General features: G+C 42.4%; 2 pseudogenes; one reads left to right on the top strand and one right to left on the bottom strand.

Moving 5' to 3' along the window:
* Nucleotides 1–5,646: 5,646 nt before the first annotated feature.
* On the bottom strand, nucleotides 5,647–9,576 carry LOC146577629 (neuroligin-2-like; annotated as a pseudogene).
* On the top strand, nucleotides 9,575–10,712 carry LOC146577628 (uncharacterized; annotated as a pseudogene).
* The last annotated feature ends 11,042 nt before the right edge of the window (nucleotides 10,713–21,754 follow it).

The raw sequence follows: 21,754 nt of genomic DNA, 5'->3' as shown, positions 1-21,754 counted from the left end.
AGCTTCACCCATCAAAGTCAGGGGGCGGGGTTAATGCTGATCAAGTCAAAACCATTGCTTTGGTCTGGTGGGCGTTCTTTTAGTGGGCTTTTCTGTCACGGCCTGCGTGGCAGACTATGATGAGGGGAAGGACGACCCAAATGCCAACACGTTCTCACTCCTGTATGGAGGACCACAAGAGCCACGCGCATCGAAATAAAGAATTCTGTGCTTAAGTAATGAATTATAGAATAAATTCTGCATTTGTAAATTCATTTTTGAATTCCCATTTAATAAACTGATTTTTGAAATGCTTTTAAAAACTGCATTTCAAAATCCTTTTTCCAATTGCACTTTAATAAACTGCATAAATTGCATGAATGAAGGGATCCTGCAGCGAAACGGAGAGCCCAACCTCTGACTTAGTGCCTGTTTACTCAGTCTGACCACCTGTGAAGTTAACGCGCTAACGTGGCTAACGCTAGCATCACCACACGTAGCCCCGTTATTTTAAGGTCATCTTAGCTCATGAAAGTTTAACGTCACAGCTGTACGAGCTAGCTACGTGTTTTGTAAGCTGCTGTGCTCTTCACAAATAAAGCTGGAAGCAGCTCAGACTATTAGAACCAGCACTGAGGCCTGTTACATTTATGTTAGAGCAACAGCTGCAGCCTTTAAACTAGCGATTAAAATGCTGACAGTAATCAGAATCAAAAACGGTTTTATTGCCAAATGTTGAGCAGGTTTACAACATTAGGAAATTGCTGCGGTGCTTCAGTGCAAACATACTGTCATATAACACTTAAATAAAAATAAAAATAAGGATTAAAAGTGCTAAGTAGATAGATATATACATGAGTGCAGGTGGTGATCAGGGCCAAACATGGAATGATGCAGTGAACACAGCGTAGGGTCACGTGGTAGTGGTGGGAACAGTCATACGGTTATTGTTCATGTGTCCAACAGCAGAGGGGAAGAAACTGTTCTTATGGCGAGAGGTTCTGGTGCGAATGGACCGGAGCCTCCTGCCTGAGGGGAGCAGGTCAAACAGACTGTGTCCAGGGTGAGAAGGGTCAGCTGTGACTGAGCTGCACGCCCCAGTGTCCTGGAGGCGTACAGGTCCTGCAGAGATGGGAGTCTGCAGCCAATCACCTTCTCAGCAGAGCGCACAACATGCTGCAGTCTCTGTTTGTCCCTGATAGTGGCTCCAGCGTACCACACGGTGATGGAGGAGGTGAGGATGGACTCGATGATTGCAGTGTAGAATTGCATCATCGATCATATAATCCATTGTTTCAAATTAGACCTAAAACTCCCCCTTTTGACATATCTTCATGTGTCAAACAAAACCACAACTAGAAAATTAAAAGAAAAAGGTTCATCAGATCATTTCTCAGGAAACCTCAGCGATTCTCCTCTCGAGTATATTTGCTCCGGGCCTGCAAACCTGTGTTTAAATAATAAAATCAGTTTAATTATCATGTTCGATCTTTTCAGCTCCTGGCTCCACCCAGAGCCTGCATCCCCAGAACGACCTAGAAACAAAACCTGTATATTAGCATCAACTTCACATTTAAACTCAGTTCCCCCCCTGTCCTTCCCTCACTGTGATCCACTCTGTGCTATAAGAAACTAAACTTAAAACACAACAGTTATCAGTCATGTGCTTCATACAAAATGTGCGTATGTTTTAGTTTCACGTTGATCCTCTGAGTGTCATGGTACTTCTTTTAATTTGACTTTATCAAATCGAACCAAAATAGGTTTGCTGTCTTTACTTTGCTCGTTTCCCTCCAGCACCACCTCGTATCACCTGCCCTTTCCCTTGGACCAGTGTTTGTTGTTCCATAACTGGATTTGGAATGTGACAAGTCCACCAATCCCCTATATAACTCCTACATTTGGCTTTGGTTCTGTTTTCCTTCTATAAAATGTCATTGACTTCTACAGTGGCCTGCTTTGGTTAATGGTAACATCAGTAATATCAAACATTTTCTCCCCTTCAGCATTTGGCATTTTCCCAACAATATAATGTGACACCATCATCTAAACCCAGTCAATAAAACAACATTTTCTTAAAGCAAACATCAGCAACCCAAAATTAGCTGCCCAAGGGTGGAGTCTGCAGCTCCACTCTCATGTGAACCTTTCGGTCTCCCTCTCTCTCTCTTGTGCTCCTGCCAAAAGCAAAGCAAAGCATCCACCCTTTTCTTACCGGCGTCGTGAATTGTTTGTCAACATCTACTCATCCTAACGCTGGTCCAGTCTTTGTCACGGCTGCACAGCAGACAAGTGGAGCCTCACGCGCAAAGCATCAGAGTCTCCACCCTCATCAATATGAGCTCATTTATTTGTTCTTTCTTTTGTTTTTAGAAAAAGAGTTCTTTATGATCTTGGACTGGATTGACTCGCTGCAATCCTTTAGACAGGAACTCGCAGGTTCCCACAGGTGACCTTTCCCTCAGCCCATTGTAATCTGGAAAAGCTCACCTTATATTTGCTCTCACAACAATGTTTTACAGCGCTGTTAATTCAATCTTGCAGGCCTGCTTAGAACAAAGAAGGAGGAAAAGAGAGCTGATTATTAGCTCATCAGAGCACAAAACATCATCACCAAAGGGGGCGACACCTGACAGTTTTCTCTAAGTGCACTGTTACAGAAATAATGAGCCGCTCCTGGACATGTCCATGTTTAGTAAAACTCCCTCTATTGAAATAAGAAAACAAGCCAAAGCTAACTGACAGAATGAACCCATCACTAAAACAACAACCCCAAAAATCTTCATCACAGAAAAGTTTTGCTTACTAATCCAACAATATGTTGTGGGAATTAGAACTTTCCGGGTCATAAAGCTTTTGCCCGACTCTTGGCTTAACTAATACTGACATAGTCTGAAATCAGACTTAAAGTCACTCCCTCTGTTCATTTAGGATAAATGTATCTATATCTGATTTAGGCTAAGTGCCTTTTGTTTAGATGAACTGCTGGACTTCCAGACCAGCAGGTTTAGGGAAGTCTTTATGGGGTCACACTCTGACCCCCCCCACCACACACACACACACACACACACGCACGCACGCACGCACGCACGCACGCACGCACGCACAGGCAACGTACTCTTTGTTTGTATGTAGACGTCATATGTTAATGAACGTCATATGTATATTCATGTAACCTCAATAAAAGAGCAGTGTTACGGGGGAGCGGACGAGAGCAACTGGGGTGAAGCGAAGGAACGGCGTTTGTCCGGTTCTCTCCCGTGCACGGGAAACATGAAGAACTTTGCCTACTCGTGTCTTGCTTTGCTATGTAATTAAATTGTCCTTAACGTTCCAACGAATAGGTTTATGCTACAAACCTATCACTGAGGTTAACTACACAACCCCTCGCCACCTCCTTATACACAGGAGTGAGTACAAAAGGGTTCGTACGGACGCATCAGCCGGCCGTCCTTCTGCTCGACACTGTTAGCTGAAAGATGATCGGATCATCCTCTGTCCTGTATTTAAGGCTGAGAGTCTTTGTCCAGTCTCTTTTCCACAGCTACTGTCCACAGCACTGATCCACCTGCAGCACAGCCCCACTCAGTTGTTTTATGATTTACATTGTGCACGTTTCCCTTCCACTGAGCTTACAAAACCTCTGACAGGAGAAGTCAGGCATGTGTTTCCCCCACCTCCCCTTTTAGGCAGTAATAAAATAGAAAACAAACAATCAAACAGGCTAAAGCTAGAGCACAAGCAAAGACAGCACCGGTGACTAAGTTCTCCCATACTGGACGTACGCTACCACGTGGGCTCAAACAGCAGCACATCAGCTCAGTTTACATACTGTTGACATCTTCATCAGAGGATCAGCAGGGAGCGCTGCTGAGCTGCAGTGGTCTCCACCAGAGTGACGGAGCAGGAATCACAAACAGCACAAACCCACCGTGTTGTTTCCTCCCTGTTCAGGAGATCTGAGCCCCCATCCCTTTTTTTCATGTTGCAGCTCTGCACTGCAGGCCCTGAACGCCTCCCGGTTACCCTCAGTGTGCTTAGAGTTTAATTTACAACCTACGAGCTCACAGATCATCTGCAGGCAGGTGAACGAACCCTTAATGTGAGGATAATAGCAGAGCTGAGCTGAGGTCAGAAATAGTCAGGAACGGTGTCGACACAGTGAAGTCAGCTGTTTGGGAATTTGTCTGATTATCAGTTTGAGGGGGGTCGGTGTTAAGTAACAAAGGCGGTGTAGGATGGAGAGAGGAGGAGGGAGGGAGCAGTGATGATATGAAGTCAGAATACACATGTGGCAGACATAAGGGGGTCAGACAGGAGCAGCATCAGTCTCTGCTCTGTTTTGTTAATAACGTAGAAAAATAATTTTGTACAATCAAGCTACATCGACGGACGCTTTACCTCACGTACCCTAAAATGAAAAAGTAGTGACAGTAAGATGGAGGCTGCACATGACACCATGACTGAGTTCACAGCTGTTGCTTTGATTCTAACGTTTAAGACTTTTGGCATCGACTCCGTTTTAATAAATGAGTGCTGGGAGGCGTCGTTTGACTTCAGGAGCTCCTGCAATGCTCCTGCGATGCTCCTGCGATGCTCCTGCGATGCTCCTGCGATGCTCCTGCGATGCTCTTACTCTGCGGGAGAAAACCAAAAACCAAAAGTAGCAAACATGGAGCGATATGACTCGTTTAGATTTTGGGAAACGTGCATCGACAGGTACAGTGTCCTTTTCCCCGCGTCTTTAAAAATGATTCATGCATAGATCCCCCACTGAGAAAACCCTTTTATATACTTTCTCCTTTGTACACATTTTATATAGAACTATATATAATATCATTTCTCTATATCTATATTTTCAGAAAAATTCTTTCCACACAATAAAAAACAACAATTTAACAAATGCTTCAAACAAAACAACAAAAAGAGAGAAGATGGAAGAAAGAAAATCACGACTGAGGCCAGTTTGGCACTTTGTCATGAGAACATGACAGAACTCTGTTAGTTGACGGTAAATAGCGAAACTCTATTTTTCTTTGGTTTTTCTTCTCCCTCGATGAGAAATGAAACACAGCAGTACTTACTTGGCACCTAAAAATGCTGGTCGAATGAAAGATATCAGTGTTTTCATAGTTATATGTTTAGTGTACGCCTCCCCCTCCAGACTGCTCAGCAGATCGGGAATTTTTAGAGAAGAGCAGGAGGGAGGCGTGTCAAATGAGAGGAAGAGAGCAGTAATAAAACACGGATGTAGAAAAGAGAAGCATAATGTGCACATAACACACAGGAGATGGAAAAAGAGATGACGCCAACGTAAAAAAGAGAAAACAGCGAGGAGCGAGAGAGCATTCGTCCCTTTGACAAATGTTGGAGGTCTTGAGCCTGGAAACAGCAGACCGTCTTTGAAAACAGTATCTTTGAAAGATCTGAGTCACCCACCCCAAACTGCTCATCTGCTGCTGGACACTTCAGTTGCACCTCCACATGCCACCAGTGGAGGGAGCTGCCAAGTTTCACAGCACATGACGCAGCAGGTGTAGTTGCTTTTGGAGAAAGAAGAGAATAAGAGGACAGAACGAAGGCCCACGTCTAGAGGCCTCCCTTCCAGAGCGGAAGCAGAGCCAGTGTTCCTGGTCCCTAGGTGGCGCTGTGTCGGGCCTGTCCCTACTATACCCTGGTGGTGGAGTGGGGGTGGGGCAGGGTGTTGTTGTGGCCGGTGGAGGGGAATGTGTTGAAGGCGTGAAGAGGCTGCATGCTGGTGATGGTGCTGGGGATCACGGTGATGGTGTTTGGCTTCATCAGCGGCACGTTGTCGGGGGCGCGGCGCAGCGCCAGGGTGTAGTCGGGAGGGCAGGCGGGCCGCAGGATGTCGTGGGGTCGCAGGGGCTCCATGTCGTGGTGAGCGTCGTGCTCCCAGTCCTTCATCTGCAGGGACATGATCTCCTCCTCCTGGCTGTGAGCCAGGTCGTTGGCGGGGCCGCCCCGCTGAGGGGACAGCCGGTGCCGGCGCATCTCGTGCTGCTTGTCACGCTTGTAGTAAAGGGCGGCGAAGGCCAGGATGTTGAGGAAGAAGAGCGACGCTCCAACTGCAACTGTCACGCTCAGTTCGGTGGAGTAGTCGCGGGTGTGTCTGGGAAAGAGGTCCTGGGGCGGGCGCTCTGAGCCCTCGGGCTCAGGATCTGATGGGAAGGTAGGGTAAGGATGACGAGTGGTTCGAGGAACGTTGTTTCTGGGCCTCATGGTGCCGGGGTCACGGCCTGCGGGGGAGCGCGTAGTGGTGGGAAAGAGCACGTCGTGCAGGCTGTGAAGATGAGGGACTAATTCCAGCCAAAAGGCCACTTTGTTAGCTCTGTAGTTGTGTCTGACACGAGGTTTCAAACCGATGTGAAGGTACTGCTTGTCCTTCCAGTTGAACTTGGTCCAGATGACCTCCTCGAAGCGGTTGGGCTTGGTATGAATGAACTCGGTGTCCTGAGGGACGGGCAGGTTGGGGTCCCTGGTGGAGCATAAAGGTTAAACGTTTCAGTTCAAAGTTATATTCAGTCTCCATTATAAGTAACATGTGGCATCAATACACTGAATACAGACAGGAGGCCCATTCTCTGTGCAACCTTTAAACTATCTAAGACCAACTGGCTGCTCTGGGATCTGGATGCTTTTGGTGAACCAGTATGTTCAATTCTTCAAAGCCACACGGGAATTAAACTAGCAACCCAGATTCAAGTATTCAAGATGACTAGAAGGCTATCAGTGAACATACAGTAACGTGTACAGTTTACACTACTGTGACATGAGGCCTACCCAGTCTTTGCGAAGTTAGTCCAGTAAGTCATGACCACAGCGCTCAGCATCACATCGTTCTTGGAGAAGTTGCACGGGAGCAGGTCCGTGGCACCGATCATCGGTACGCCGAACACGTAAGGTATCTCGTCTCCGTGCGCGGCGTCGGCACTCGGGCCGCGTCTCGGTGTGGCAGTGGTGGTAGAACGTGTAAAAGTAAACTGGGGACTGAAACTCAGCATGGAGTTTGGCAGTGGCCACAGCTGGTGCCACCCACTGGTGGTCCGTAAACAGGAAGCGAGTGAGAAATCTAGAGAGGAAAAAAAAGTCTTTCTGATAACAGAAGGAGTGACAGGCAGCAGAGAGGAAGCATGACTGCATTATCCAAACATGTCTGTACTGTGACTGTGGTCCGGCTGTGAGGGGTTCGCAGGCCGATCTGTCAGAAACACCGACACTGAGATTGGGAGCCCACTACCTGGGGGATGATAGCATTACTGCCCACAGAGCCTCAAAGGTTAAGGCGCAGACACGCCGTGATGTGGATGAGTGGCTCTCTTTAGCACGCTTGTCTTGTTTGATGCACTTCACTGGGCTCACATGTTACTGATTCCATTCTTTACTCGCATGTTTTAAACGCTTAAAGCACTTTCACAGCTTTTGATATTCTTTTGAAAATTCATGTGAACTCAAGCTGTCAGAATTGTAATGTAAGCTTTGATAATTGTCCACATTTGTCATTTTGACGATTATCCGTTTATTTTAATGAATACAGCAAACAGAAAAAAACGAACAAATCAACAAACGCGGCTCCTAATGAGACAAAACCTGATGATGCTGCAAAATGCAGTTAAGTGAGAGGAGGCTGTAAAATGGAATAACTGAAAAAGTGGCAGTGTACAGAGGTGGCGTCCTCACCCTCTGGGTAGCCGTAGAGGTTGTCAACAAAGCTGGAGATGGTGTAGTCGAACGCCGCAGCTGAGATGCCGTCGTTGTCCTCACTGTCGTCCACAAACTTCAGCCCCTCTCCCTGGTTCACTCCTATCAGGATGTCATAGTTTAGGAGCTCCCCCTGGTGGAGCAAATAAGGAAGAACATGCTGAGTGCTGGAACAGAGCCTGTGTGCATCACAAGTCTACAACAGGAAGTGCAGCTGAAGCACAGCTTTGTGAATTGGCAGCATTTCATTTCCCAGTAAACAAAATAAAGATTTGCTGTTGCCATGAAATTCCTACTATAAACTGTAAATACTGCAATATATGCAGGGTTCATACACATTTTTAGGGTCAAATTCAAGCACTTTTTAAGCACATTCAAGGTCAATTTTCAAGCTTTTCCAGCACATTACCAAAAAAGAAGCATGTTTCACTTTGCATCACCTCAGTAAGACCTTGTAAAAATTTAAACAAATCATCTGAGGTCGATTTAAATGTCTTTTGTTCCCCTTTTGTTAAAAGAGCAGCACACAAAAATACAGAAAAAGGAAACGGTTGCCTTACATGCATATAGTGTACAAACTCAAAAAAACACGTTCCTCTTAAAAATTAAGATGTGCAAATGTGAACAAATCAACTTGTTAGAGATCTTCATCTCCACTGTAAATAAACAACAAGCCAGAGAACAAGAAAACTGCACCAAACACCACAAACACCAACAAATTAATGTCTTCTCATCAGACATTGAAGCTTCTTTCCTGTGTGACATAAAAAATAAGAGACCGATGTTTGTTTGTTTCTTTTAACTAGTTAAGCACCCACGTTCAGTCATCCACCCATTCACGCACACATTCACGCACTGGTGATGTAGCTACAGCCACCCTGGGGCGCCACCAGGCCCTCTGACCACCACCAGTAGGCAACGGGTGAAGTGTCTTGCCGGGTGAAGTGTCTTGCCCAAGGACACAACGACCGAGACTGTCCAAGCCGGGGCTCGATTACAAGGCGAACTCCTAACTCTTGAGCCACGATCGCCCAGTGGGGACATGGGGACATTTCAATTTCCAGCAGGAAGCTCCCCCTTTTTGTTAAACCCTTTAGATCAGGGGTCGGCAACCTGCGGCTCTTTAGTCCTTATAGTGCGGCTCCGCGTGGTTTGGGGAAATAAATTAGCTGAAGTGTATTTTATTTATGTTAGTTCTTTTTTTTAACTTGTAGTTCTAAATTGGAAGATTATTGTGATTTTGCAATATACAAATAAAATTATATTTTGTTATTTTTTCATCGCTCAAAATAAGCGTCACACTCGCGGAAGCCGGTGTACCCGGCGAAACGCCGTGCATTTATCGAGCCTTTCAACCCCAGATAGGCCAATTATGGCTCTTTGGCTCTTTGGGTCTTAAAGGTTGCTGACCCCTGCTTTAGATGAACAGTTTTTTAATTAAATACATAATCTTTAATAAATGTTCTCTTTTATAAAAAGTAGGATAATTAAAAAAACTTTTATTATACCGCTATTGCGTAGAAAAAAAACTGTCTTGTTTTCTGTCGTCTGTTATATAATATTAGTGATGTTTGTGACAATTAATTTCTTAATCGGCTGGACTAACCAATAGTCCACAACCAGGAAACACTGAAATTTTAAGTTAAGTTTGAAAACAGTTTAAAAAAAAATACCCCATTCCAAAATGTCTTGTGACAATCTCATTGGCTTAGGGAGTGATGATGTCATAGATCTTAAGAATCTTAAGTCCTTTGATGTTTTTCCTTAAGTAGGGGTGAGAAACAGCAAGTTTTAGTTCGTTTCAGCAGCATCTGTGTTTGCAGCCTACAAAACGTTCACCACAAGCTCTTCAAAGTCATCGTATAGAAACTCCAACATGTTTCCAAGAAAAAAACAACCAATTCAAAAATATTACGCCGCCTCTCCTTCCTGGCGTGGCCGGCCAATTTCCCCAAATGGCTCCTCATCCTTCCAAAGGGCGTTAGAGGAGAGTAGGAAGGAAAACTACCTTCTCCAGAAAAAAATGCAACAAATTGAAGAAGAGAAACTTCAACTGGAGGACAAGTGTAGACGAATGGAAGCCCAAAATAAAGAGCTGGAAGAAAGACAACAGCGCCAGCCGGACATAAAAATTATTAATGAGGGCTGGGGAATCAAGTTTGCTCAGAGCCGAGAGCAGATTGTGCACCTCATTAAAGAAAACAGGCAAAAGAGTGCAGAACTAAAAGAAATGACCAACCAGCTCCAAGACAAGAAAACGATGACTGATAAGATACAACGGGATCTCCAATACATGGACCGAAAAAATCGGCTCCTCCAAAGACAGCTCCATGAAGCTGTGGAAGAAAAGAAAGAATTCCTCCAACAGAAGGAAGAGCAGGACAAAAAGCAACGAGACATGCAGCACGAACTGAAGAGCATGCAGGAAAAATACCGCATGCTGAAAGAAAGCCTGGATGAAACACTGCGCCAAAATAAAGACCTTCTTCAACAGAAAGAGCAACAGCAGGAAAGACTGAAAGAAGGAAAACGTGTCGTCCAGGACTTTGAGTCTAAAAATCTAAAACTGCAAGAGTTTTGTAATCAGCTGGAGGACAAAGCAACTAAAGTGGAAGAAGAAAAGGACAAACTGGAGAAACGCTGCTCACAGATGCAGAGAAGGATCGATCAGATAGCGAGAAACAACTCCGAGCTCGTTAAGGGGATTTTGGTGGAATTCAATAACTTGAAGCGTGAACACACTCAAATGCAGGCGCAAAAACAACAAGAAGACAAAATACATGAAGACCTGCAGCTCACGCTCCAAGAAATCCAGAAAAGAAACGAGCAGTTAGAAGACAAGCACAAAGAGGTCCAACAGAGAAATGCAGACATGCACAAGGACAAGCTGATACAGGAGGCAACATCCAAACAACTCAAAGACAAGCTTGAAGAACAACAAGCAACATTGGAAGAGGTGGAACAAAGATGTGAGAAACTTGAAGAACAAAACGCAGAAACCATCGATGAGCTGAGAAATCTCATCCTGGAGAAAAAAGCGCTCGTGGAAAAGTGCATGAAAAAAAAGAGAAAATGGTTCCACTTGTTCCGGAGGAGAGACGCTACTGCTTCCTCACCTGATGTAGCCTCGTCTTGCTCCACCTCTGTTAACCCCCCCAACCAGTCCCGGCCGTTGACTGTCCCCTCCTGAGCCTGGTTCTGCCGGAGGTTCCTGCCCGTTTAAAGGCAGTTTTTCCTCCCCACTGTCGCCAAGTGCTTGCTCAGAGGGGATTGTTGGGGTTTCTCTCCTCTGCCTTGTTTCTTCATTTACTTGTTTAACTTTTTTCAACTTATCTAAATAATAAACCAATTAAATTTATCCTTTGAGTATTTTTCATCTCATCTTTACAGAATCTTTCCAAAACATTTTCAAACATTCAGATCTGTCTTTTATTTTCTTCTTGAAGCCTCATAAATGGTGAACTAAAAACCCGGAACATGGTTTGAAACATAGTTTCAGCTGAAACTGGCATAACATGCTGTGTGTGTGTGTGTGTGTGTGTGTGTGTGTGTGTGTGTGTGTGTGTGTGTGTGTGTGTGTGTGTGTGTGTCAGGATATCACTAGTTAGGTCATCATGTTTAGACTCATTCACTCCAAAATTATTTAGGCCAAATCTTTAAAACAGTGTCATTTCATACACATTTTCAATTCACTTCAATCGCACAAATGCAGAAATAATTATTTGCAGTATCTTATTTATTATGAGAATGTCATGCCTGATCATTTGTACCTACACCACCAAAAATGGGGGCAAAAGGGAGGAGATCATGTTTAATCGGTTATAAGAAAAGGTCAGAAATATAAGTGCCGACATGAGCAGTGTCCACAGAAACCTCTGACTCTCAGCTCAAAGCTCATATAAACCATTTCTACAACCAGCAAACAAACAAAGACACCGAACAGTTAAAAGAGCAGTGACGTCACCACGAATCTGTGGTCAGGTAATATCCATGTTTTGATTGATGATTTTCTGGAGTTAAATGTGAACCGAAGCATATTTTGGGTGTTATATGCTATTAAATACTTTTTAATTTATTTAAAAGTATTTAATAGCATATAACACCCAAAACATGCTGGGTGTGGAAAGAAAAAAATCAGAATTTCCTCTGTTTGAGTCACAGTAACTTTGACATAGTAACATTTGCAGTAAGTCCTAAATGTTCACCTTTAAAATCCCTCCCTCTGTTCATTTTGCCCACATCATGTTTCAGTGGTTGGCCTCAGGTTCTTCAGCTTCCTGACAGTCTGAAGTCAGCTGACAGAGTTTCACCTGCTAAATACACAGAAAATCTTGTTAAAGCCGCACAGTTTGCCCAACAGTAATATTCCCATTAAGCCCTTTCTAAACACTTTATAACAATGTGTCATCACTAAATTATAAACTTCTTCTCCAGATCTGCACGACTGCACTTAGTCACAGACTTTATTTAATTGTCCTGCGGCTGCTATCATATATTTTACCAAACAGTTCTTCTCACACAGTCACAGATATATTTCTCTCAATGCAAACTTCACTCATGTCTCAGACAGGAAACTTGAGTTTTTCTTTTTTTTCTGTCCCCACTCATTCAACTAATTTGCATATTGAGTCACATCTCGAGAAGTTGCCCTGACAACAGAAATGCATATTCAAAACATTGCTGCATAATTCAATTATTATTCTTTTATTTTTATTTCTACAGTCGTCACTTCTTTTGCTCAGTCAGCTGGAAACCACTTCTAATTCACTATTTTAAACCTGCTTTAAGCTTCTAATCCCTGGTTGGTCCTCCCAGTCTCTTTTTCCTTGTCACAACAGTCGCTCTATTGTCCTGCAACTTCCTGAGTTATTCCTCAGCTTCAGCCTTTAAGTGTGTTAAATCTACACCATTCAGCATTTATGTCATGTATTCACATTCATGAGTGTAAGCATGTCTTCATTGCGTGTATGTTGTGTGTTCATATTAATATTGAGTGTAAGCTGGTCTTCGTTGCCTCGATGTGTTTTTATAATCAGATTTAATTCCTGCATCTTTGCGCTGAACTGTGGATTCAAACTGTCTCACTTCTGATTCTCTCCAAAAACAATTTCACATGTGACAATTTCTACATGTGTGTTTTCTATTTTTCTATTCATTTATGTATTATTAGTTCATTTATTTCTTTATCTCTCTCTCTTACTTTTTTTATTTACCTTTCTGTTGCGATGCTCTGGATGTTTCTAAACCCCACAAATGCAGTCTCATTGTTCAACCCAATTTTCCTATGCTGGCATCCTGGCAGCTGCACGCTTGACTTTTCTCAGTTCATGGGCAGTTATTTTGCGCCTTGGTTTTTCCACACGCTTCTTGCGACCCTGTTGACTATTTTGAATGAAACGCTTGATTGTTCGATGATCACGCTTCAGAAGCTTTGCAATTTTGAGACTGCTGCATCCCTCTGCAAGATATCTCACTATTTTTGACTTTTCTGAGCCTGTCAAGTCCTTCTTTTGACCCATTTTGCCAAAGGAAAGGACGTTGCCTAATAATTATGCACACCTGATATAGGGTGTTGATGTCATTAGACCACACCCCTTCTCATTACAGAGATGCACATCACCTAATATGCTTAATTGGTAGTAGGCTTTCGAGCCTATACAGCTTGGAGTAAAACAACATGCATGAAGAGGATGATGTGGACAAAACACTCATTTGCCTAATAATTCTGCTCTCCCTGTAGACTTTTGTCTTATCGCCTTAACCTCCATGGTCTCAAATTCTTTAAGGATATAATTTCTTTTAACCGGATTAGGGCAAATTTCATTTATCAAAATATTCCTGATCACTTTGTTTGTAAACCTGCTGTCACCAAATTCAACTCCAGCTATGCAGAGCTGCCTCAGTCCAGGAGAAATTTTAGAGTGCACAATATCTTCTTTTATCATTGATCTCAAAGGGACTGGGATGGCTTTCACTGGGGATTTATATCTCTTAGCAGTACATCTTACATCAAATTTCTTACAAAACGTCTCATGTTTTAGTAAGACCCCATTATCATCCATAAAATGAGCTACAGCCCAAATCCCTTTAGATCTCCATTCATCCACGTACACAGATTTCCTACACAAACGGATATACCTGTTGTTCCATATAGGGGTGTTGTGAGGAGTAAAGCTATGTTTATAGATTAATTTCCAGTAGAGACGGACCTGCTGATGGAAAGCTGAGAGTTTAACAGGTAACGAACTGCAATCAAAGTCACAACGTAACAAAAAGTCTATTCCACCCATTTTGCCAAAAATCACATTGGGAATAATGTTCCAAAAGGAATTTTTGTTCCTAATGAAAGATCTTAACCATTTCAATTTTAGTACACCATTCATAACATCAAAGTCAGTGGCATTAGCCCCACCCTCTTCATAATTCTTAATCACATCATTTTTCTTTATATAATGACATTTGTTCCTCCATATGAACCTAAAATTAAGAGTATTTATAGATTTAATTAGTTTTGGAGGTATGGGCAGAGAAAAGGCTGGATAGATGAGTCTGGACAGACTGTCCATGTTGGTTAGCAAGCTTCTCCCAAACAGAGTTATGTCCCTTTGCAGCCACATGTTTAAAATTGACTTACACTTTTCTATATTGGTACAGATATTCTTATTTTCTGTTGATGTCTTATCCTTGCAAATTACAATGCCCAGATACTTCACCTCTTTTTTGATCTGCATATTATTTATTGCTTGCAGGGGACACTCATGCAGAGCTAGAATTTTGCATTTATTAATATTCAGCTGTAGGCCAGAAGCTTTGGAGAAATGGTTGATCACCTGCAAGGCTAAAGGAATCTGGTCCTCATTTTTTAGAAACAGGGTGGTATCATCTGCCAGCTGACTGATTATTATCTGTTCACCCATCACAGTTAACCCCTTAATGTGACTGTTTTTAATCAAAATAATTCCTCTGACACAGAAGACCTACATTCCTGGTTTAATTCTTGCTGTCAAAAAATCATGGACTCTGTGGCTCCTTTAAAAACCAGGCAGCTTAAGGCTAAACCTGAGCCTTGGTTTAATGAGAGCAGTCGTGCTGTTAAGAGGGAATGTCGTCGAGCAGAACGGAGGTGGAAAAAGGATAAACTGCATGTATCATTTCAAATTCTCAAAGACTGCTGGCATCGCTACCAGAACACTGTTAAAGAGGCAAAAAGGGAATATTTTGCAAATATTATTTCTTCCAACTGTCATAACCCACGTGTGTTATTTAGGACCATTGACACTGTTCTTAATACTCCTTTGAATGTCTGTTTGGAAGTTTCTCCTGAGATTTGCAATGATTTTCTGAACTTTTTTATTGAAAAGGTTGTCACCATCAGGGCTCTTATCACAGCTCCTGACTCTGACCCCTCTGTCTCTGTCCCTTGCGCTGCTGTTTTCACTCAGTTTGAGCTTGTGACGCTCTCCTCTTTAGAGGATGTGGTTCGCCATATTAAGCCCACAGGTTCCCCACGGGATCCTGTCCCTCCACAATTCTTTAAAGAAATTTTTCCTAGTATACAACAGTATGTCCTTGACATTATTAACAGCAGTCTGTCTTCTGGTGTGGTTCCTGCAAATTTCAAACATGCAGTAGTACAGCCACTGCTTAAGAAACCTGGCCTTGATCACACAGTTTTAGCGAACTATAGGCCTATTTCCAAGCTGCCTTTAGTCTCCAAGGTTTTAGAGAAAATTGTTTTTAGTCAACTGAAAGATTTTCTAGATGAAAATGGAATCTTTGAGGTTTTTCAGTCAGGTTTTAAAACCCTTCACAGCACAGAATCTGCATTACTAAGGGTTTTTAATGACATCCTTCTGGCATGTGATTCTGGTAACCATGTTGTTCTTGTCTTGCTTGACCTAACTGCTGCCTTTGACACAGTAGACCACAATATTCTAATTTCTCGATTACATGATGTAGTGGGTATTGGTGGCACTGCACTCAATTGGTTTAGGTCTTATTTGTCAGATAGAACTTTCTCTGTCAGCCTTCTCGGTTACGAATCGTCTTCTGCTCCTCTGTCATGTGGTGTCCCACAGGGCTCAATTTTAGGGCCACTGCTCTTTTCTCTGTATCTACTGCCTCTGGGTTCTATCCTTAGAAGGCATGGGATCTCATTTCACTGTTATGCCGATGACTGCCAAATTTATTTGACACTAAAACGCAAGGATGCCATCTCCATAAAACCTCTCTTGACATGTCTAGATGACATTAAAGCTTGGTTGGCTCGAAACTTTTTAAATTTTAATAAAAAGAAAACAGAAGTGTTGGTGTTTGGACCCAGTGGTCCTTGTGAGTCCTCCTCTGTTGTTTTAGGATCCCTGGAAGTCTATTTTAAATCTGTTGTTACTGACCTTGGTTTTAAGTTGGACAGTGATTTTAAATTGGACAACCAAATCAGAGCAGTGGTGAAGTCCAGTTTTTATCATTTAAGGCGACTGGCAAGACTAAAATCTTTTCTTTCGAGGCAGCACCTTGAAACAGTGATCCATGCTTTTATTTCTTCCCGCCTGGACTACTGTAACTCACTTTATGTGGGGGTCAGTCAGTCATTGCTCTCACGTCTGCAGCTGGTTCAAAATGCGGCTGCACGACTCCTAACAGGAACTCGAAAAAGAGAGCATATAACCCCCGTGCTGGCCTCTCTGCACTGGCTGCCTGTGTCTTTTAGAGTTAATTTTAAAATTCTTATGTTTGTTTTTAAATGTCTACACAGTCTTGCCCCGCCTTACCTCTCTGAGCTTCTTCATCCCCACATACCCTGTCGGTCTCTCAGGTCAGCTGACCAGCTGCTCCTGGAGGTACCGAGATCCAGGAGGAAGCTCAGAGGGGACAGGGCCTTCTCTATTGTGGCTCCAAAATTATGGAATAATTTGCCCATGCATGTTAGAGAGGCCCCTTCACTGTCCACTTTTAAATCACGTCTTAAAACCCACTTTTATTCCTTGGCTTTTAACCTCAGTGAGACTTAGTTTCTGTTTTTAATGCAGTAGTTATTTAATTAATGATTTCACTCTTCTTTTATTTGTTTTTTATTTATATCTCATGTAATTTTATTTTACAGTTCCAATGTACAGCACTTTGTGTCAGCTGTGGTTGTTTTAAAGTGCTTTATAAATAAAGTTGATGATGATGATGATGATGAAAATAGACAACAGCTCAGCAACCATGATGAACAGAAGTGGTGAGCTGCTACATCCCTGCCTTATCCCTCTATTAACCTCAAACCTTGAACATGTACCATGTTCTAGCAAAACAGAGCTGTTAATGTCATTATATAGCATCTCTATAACATTGATACATTCCTCTCCAAAACCAAAAGACTGCAGAGTTTTTAATATGAACGTATGTTCAACTGAGTCAAATGCTTTGTAAAAATCCAAGAACAGGATGTACCCTCTCTCTTGGATTAATTCACTGTATTCAAGGAGATCCAAGACCAGCCTAATATTGTTATGAATTAGTCTTCCTTTCAAAAAACCTGATTGTGTTTCACTGATAATGTTTGAGATGCCTTTCTTTAGCCTCTCAGCTACAGCTCCAGACAGGATCTTATAGTCAGTGTTTAGTAAGGTGATGGGTCTTAAATTGTCTAAAATTCTTTTATCCTTACCCGATTTAGGGATCAGGGTTATCAGCCCTTGTTTCATGCTCGGCATCACTTCTTTTTTCTCTATCGATTCCTTTAATGCATCAAACAATAAAGTTCTTAGGTCCTTCCAGAAGAATTGATAAAAATTAGTAGTGAGTCCATCTGTCCCTGGGGACTTGTTTAATGCCATTTTCATGACCACCAAATCCAGTTCCTCAATTTTAAGCTCTGAATCACACAGATCTTTGAACGGCTTGTCAATACATGGGATGAGATTATGAATCTTATCAAAGAAACTATCAGAATCAGCTGCTGAATATTCTGAGGAGTACAATTTGGAATAAAAAGTGAAGACTTCTTTTCCAATCTTTCTGAAATCTTTACATTCAGTCCCATTTATCAACAAGCTTGAGATTAGATTTCTCTGCTGTCTGCACTTTTCCAGCTTACTAAAATATGATGAGTTCTTTTCACCTGCCTCAATCCACTTGGCTCTCGATCTTATAAAGGCACCCTGGGCTTTCTCTAGGTAAAGATCATCTAATTTAGTTTGTAACTCCATCAATTTATTCTTTTCTTGCACGTTTAGTTTTTCTTTACTACAGCACTGAGTTATTTCACGAAGTAAATTACTTTCATATTCCCGTTTTTCCCTGTTCAGTTCTTTGCAGAATTTTATAGTGAATTCTCTGATTTTGAATTTAATAAGTTCCCATTTCTGTATATTACCCACTACTGAGTCATCATTTTTTATATCTGTAATTTTATGTCTAATTTTATCACAATACTTGTCCTTATTTAAAAGGCTGGCATTAAATTTCCAATATCCCCTGCTACTACGTTTCATCCTTGTTGGTTCTAAGACAAGATCAATGAAACAGTGATCAGATAGGGGTGCTTTGGAGATTTTAGATGGTGAAGTACACCTCAAAATGTCATCGCTCACTAACCAATAATCAATTCTTGACCTGCTTTCTCCATTAGGTTTAAACCATGAATAATTCTTAACTCCAGGATTCAAACTTCTCCAAATGTCTGTAAAATTATTATCACTAGAAAAGTTCTCAATAATGTTATTCTGTTGCCTCCTTCCTAAGCGAGGAGGCCATCTGTCCATCCATTCATCTGAGGTCATGTTCCAGTCTCCTCCTACTAGGATGTAATCTGTGGGGTACATAACTTTAAACTCTGAAATAACATTTGTTAGATTTTCCAATAGACGTTTATTTTGACCTTCGTTATTATGTCCATAAAGATTTGTAACAATTAGAAATATACCTTCGCTCTTCAAGCTGCAGTTGACCAATGACCCTCACTATCAGCTTTATATGTTATAATCTCCCCTGGGAACTTATTAAAACAAATCGCCACACCTCCAGATCTGTTAGATCCACGACTGAAAAGAATCTTGTCTCCCCACTGATTAGCCCAAAAGGTAACATCGGCATCCACAGAGTGAGTCTCTTGTAAAAACAGACAGTGACATTTTTGCCCCTTGCAAAATAAAAAAAGTGCCTTTCTCTTAACAATTTCCTTCAAACCCCGAACGTTTAATGAACCAAAAGAAATTTTTGAGTGAACCATAATAAGAGTATGCTAAGAAAATAACTTTTTTTTAAAAAAAGAAAAGAAAAATATATAAACATGAGTTTAAATTGTAACACTTGTCACCAACTCAGTGACTAATAACCTTTAACTTTAAGTAGAACTCTTTTGTCCCATTAATAATATTCCACTGTATACAGTCTTACATCAAGTCTTTCATTCAACGTCGATGATCCTCCGTCCTTCGATGTATCCATGAGGACCCCGGAAAAAGGCCCGTTTCCCAGCCCGTCTGGCTTGTTCAATTTGCGGCCACAGCCGCCTCCTCTCTTCCCAGTCCTCCCGCGGCAGTACCTCAGCGAAGTGGAAACCGCCGTTCTTACAGACAGCCGAATCTTTGGTGCGACGCCAAATCTCCTCTTTCACGTGTCTCAGAGCAAACAGAATGATGATATGTCGGACCTTGTTCTCAATCTTCTTCCCAACTCTATGCACCACATCCACAGATTCTTCAAGCTTTGATATCATATCAGGTGCGATCTTGCCAAGAATTCCAATAACCAGCGATCTGACACCTTCATCTCTTTTCTCTTCTAATCCTTTAATCCGGAGGCACCACCTCATTTTGTACCTTTCTTGCTCTCACACTCTCTCCTTGAGATCGTAGTTATCTTTGGTCAACTGCTCGTTTCGTCTCTCCAACTCTTTAACCTTTTGTTTACATTCTTTCACCTCCTCCGAGTTGAACTGAAACGCTTTGGCTAGGCTGGCTAGCATCGTACTAGCTTGCTTGCATTGCACACTCAGGTCAGCTAGCTGCTCGTCCACTCTTTTTTCAAGGTTTTTTCTACGTAGTCATGATCCGTTCCTTCTCTGCTGTCTTCCTTTCCATCACATGGCGATGTTGTTTCTTGTTTTTTGAGGTCGAGTTTGAATTTAGCAGGTTTAACTATACTTGGGGCAGTCATTTTACTACTTTCGAGTGGAAACAATAACGAACACAAAGTAAATTCTGGGACAAGTTCAACGAGCTCCTAATTCGTGCGACTGCTCAACTCGCCATCTTGCGCCACCGTCTCACTACTAGATGAACTTGTGACACACATCTGCAGCAGAGGCTGAGTGGCTGCTCTCACACCTGGAGCATCCAAATCGACCCACAAACACGTTGAAAGATGCAATGCCATCAATGTGGATTGTCAAGACTGAGAGACCTCTTCCCTCTGACCCCTCCCCAAACCCTCAAACCCTCCTACCCACCTCGACATACAAACTCTGTGTGGCTTCACGTGTTCTGTTGATGTTTACATGATCGAAATAACTTGAACACAAACACAAACAAACAAAGAGGAAGACCGCACCGGAAGGAAACAACTACAAGTCCCAGCATCCTCTGTGTTTAGGGAGCAGCAGTGAAAGTGAAAGCAGGAGGAGGAAGGTGGAGCTGAGGCAGGTGAGTGTTAACATGAATATGTTTCTTCTTATGACATAAAATAATTCCACGCTGTTCGTGTCTGTGGGTGAAATGTGAGGCCGGTCGGCTCCTCTGAGCGCTGGTTTCCTGTAAGTAGAGAGGAAGTGAGTTTAGCTGAGCCTCCGTTTAGTGTGAGAGAGCAGGAGGAGAGTGAGAGCTGTGCTGAGGCAGGGTGAGTGTTAACACCGCTCTGACATTACTGTGTCTCTGTGGCGGGAACAACAGGCTCCGTCAGTGGAGGCAAAAATAATCAGACTTTGGTTTTTCAAAGGAAACAACTTTATGTCAGAAGTTCCCGCACGCTCATTGGATAACGATGTGTCAATCTCGAGCTATTAGCCAATGAGCGTGCGGATTCACAGAAAGACCCGCCTTTATCACGGGACTTTAAAAACTACAATGGCGACAGAAACTCCGTGAGTGGAGTTCAGGGTGACGTTATGAAACTGTGACGTTTGAGCCACTTCCCGTTGAACGTGAAACTGATGGTTTCTGGTGTTTGGGTCTGTTTTTCTGTATTTATGCAGATAAAGTGTAAACTCAGATGAATTATACCATCAAATGTTAAAGGAAAATATGAGGATGAGTGTCTGTGAGCTGAGAAGGACGTGAAGCGAGCAGTTTATCCCAGAGCTGAAGCTGCTCTGTGTGCAGAGATGAGCTCAGATTCCTGCTGTGATTGATCAACAGTCACAGAAATGTAGACTTGTAGTTATTACTGCAGTATGGTCACAGCAGATACTGATAAACATGTATTATGAGGATGGATGATCAAGTTTCTCACTCTCTCCTTTAAATCTCAGTTTTTTCTTCTTCACAGTTTATCTGTTAATTTATTAATGAATAACACTGAAAGAGTTTCTGTTATATTTCCCCTTGAACATCAGCTTATTAGGGCGGCATTAGGAAATAGCCCCCCTCCAAAGAATGAATAAATGAATGGTGATAATAATAAAATGATTCAAAAGCAGAGCTCAGAGTGGTAGAATGGTCAAACATGGATCCACGGGTGGTTCAACTGCATTTGGTGACGTGACTAAAGCAAATCTTTCAAATAATCCCACCATCAACGGGATGTTGTCTCCTTTACTACGGTTACTTTACTTGGTCACCGTGTGAATTTCTTTGAAATGAACCAAATTCTTTTATTTGTTGGTTGTTGCATATTTAACCTCTACAGTCAGGAAAGGAGGAGATGAGGCCTCAACAATGTTGGGTTGTAGCTGTGGTTCAGGTTAGAGTGAGTGTCCATGGAATAAATGTAAGTCAGTGAACTGGAAACATGACTGTGTTCAAACTTTGTTTCCTTTTTATAATGAGTCTAATCAAAGATGGACAGAAGTATCTCCACTGTGACTTTTCTGTGTCACCATCAGAGCTTCTGCACAGTGTTTCTGGGGCAGATA

This window comes from Mchenga conophoros, linkage group LG3 (assembly GCF_057382185.1).
Source record: "Mchenga conophoros isolate Kocher_MC1m ecotype Shallow Benthic linkage group LG3, M_conophoros_male_GT1.1, whole genome shotgun sequence".
Lineage (NCBI taxonomy): Eukaryota > Metazoa > Chordata > Actinopteri > Cichliformes > Cichlidae > Mchenga > Mchenga conophoros.
Note: the sequence above shows the minus strand (reverse complement) of the source record. Positions and strands in the feature narration are given on the sequence as shown.